The following is a 2,401-nucleotide window of genomic DNA, read 5'->3' on the forward strand; positions in this document are numbered from 1 at the left end:
AGAAGGAAGGGTGTTGTTATTAGCAGGCAAAGACGTGAAGTGGAGTCAAGTCAACACAACACTGTACAAAGTCTAGGTGCTTTATATTTGTTTATTACGACCGAAAAAGATGTTTCATAACAACATTCATTCTTTATTAAAAAAAAAAATCATCCGAGTACAAGGATAGCAATGAACCGAGTCAACTCGAACAAAATTTGATACTTGATTCGACATTTGATTCGTTGAACTTGGTTCATGAAGCAAATGAGATCAATTTGAGCTAAAGATTAAGTTTGTTAACTAAATGAGTTGAACTTGAATTATACATAGTTCGGCTCGTTTGGTTATGAATTGTTTCGAGCAAACAAATTGAACCTAACAAGCTAAATCGAGCTCCCAGTGAACTTTAATCGATACGAACTTGAGCTTAAAAAATGATTTGTTTCAAACTCAAGTCGACTTTCAAGTCGAACTAATGCTTATCTAGTCGAGCCGATATCAAATGAATTTGATTTGACTCCATTCATTTCCAACCCTAGACCTTATAAATAATGTCTTTTTAGCTATCAACTATGGTATGCTTATGAGATACATTTTTTTATTAACAATTATTTTTACAATTTTTCTAAAAATATATTTTTATGATTAAATTGGATAAACTAATATAGAAAACTAATGTCAAATATGTTGGAACAAAATGTGTTTAACAATGAACCTTAAAGAGTTTTGATGATAACAAGGTATTAAAAATTGTAAATTGGACTAGCTAATATTTGTTCAAGTGTACAGGACCATAATTATAAAGTTACATCATCATTGGTTCTGAATGAGCAAATAAAGAGCAAAGGAAACAACAAAAATTTGAAGCTTGGACGCTCCTGAAGGCAACTTGTTACTAAAGAGAAAAAGCGCTCCTGAAGTTTAGTCGCTTCTGAAGTAAGGATAGTGCTCCTGAAGTTAAGACGCTTCTGAAGTAAGAATAGTGCTCCTGAAGACAAGAAGTCCAGAAGTCATATCATCAGAAGCTGCATCATCAGAAGCTGCAGAAGTCATATCATCAGAAGCTGCATCATCAGAAGCTGCCTCATCAGAAGCTATTTCACCAGAAGCTGAATATCAACTGGATTTGCAAAGAATCAAGAATTGAAGAATTATCAATGCAAAAGCTGTCTATTGGATTCGAAAACACAAACAAAGGATTAGTGGAATTTTGCAACGGTCATTTCAAAGGTGTTTGAAGGCTTGTGCTTGCAATTTGGACGAAAGCGTTGACATTGTACTTTGTACGAATTGTACAACCACGTTCTCCACTACTCTGTTTTGTGTCCACGCTACAAGACAAGAAAACAGCTCCAGAATACGGTTTCGCCTGCATAGATGTTCCTTTGGATAAGGAATGGATTTCAAATTTGTTCTTCATAGGACAACAACCAAATCAGGCAATATATCATTGGTGAAAGATCAAGCTTCAACAACGATTCTTTGGTGTGCTGGCAATTTCACAACGTCTCTTTCACACCTCTATATAAAGGAGTGAAGACCTAGAGATTTGGTAATGCAAGAACGCTGAACGAAAGACTCACAAGATTTTCACAAGTACCAAACCTCTGCTGAAATTGTTCTGCATTCACTTAGAATTTCTGTGTCTCAAAGTCTTATCTTAGAAATTCTTAAGTCCATTGAGTCTGTATCTGATTTGTATTGTGAGCACCTCTGATTGTATATCAAGTGTTCAACCTTAAACAATTTTCTGTGTAATTTTGTTTAGTTAGGAAGTCTCTTGCAGTTGTGCTTGAGCAGGAAGTCTCTTGATTGTGTTCTTGAGCAAAGGAAGTCTCTTGCTTGTGTGCTTGAGCATTGGAAGTCTCTTGCTTGTGTGCTTGAGCATTTGTAATCAGATATTACTCATAGTGAACTCTCCTTGGAAGTGCAAGGGGGACAGGACTACTTCCGGTTTGTGGAAGGAACCTGTATAATTGCTTTGTGTCTTTCTTCTTCTCTCTCTCTGTTTTTTCCGCTGCATATAGATTCTGATAATCACTTCAGAAGCTGTCTCACTTAGCTTCTGATCAGTGTGTTCAGTTTTTAGGAGAAACGAAGAATTTTCCAAAACACAATTCAACCCCCCCTTCTTGTGTTTTTCTCACCTTCAATTGGTATCTAGAGCCTTGGTCTGTTGTGTAACACTTAACCGTGCAACAGTCAAAGATCTGAGAAAAACATGACTACTCCTCCTCCTAATGGTTCTGGTGATACTAGCTATAAAAATGTCTCACATGATTATAGTGATAGTAAGAAAACCAGTGTTGGAAAAGTTCCAAAGTTCAATGGAGATGCTGAAGAGTTCTCTTGGTGGAAGACCAATTTTTACAGTTACATCATGAGACTAGATGAAGAATTATGGGATATTCTGGAAGAT

Source organism: Medicago sativa, chromosome 3, assembly GCF_051527215.1.
Source record: "Medicago sativa cultivar Bolivia chromosome 3, Bolivia_mono, whole genome shotgun sequence".
Taxonomy (NCBI): domain Eukaryota; kingdom Viridiplantae; phylum Streptophyta; class Magnoliopsida; order Fabales; family Fabaceae; genus Medicago; species Medicago sativa.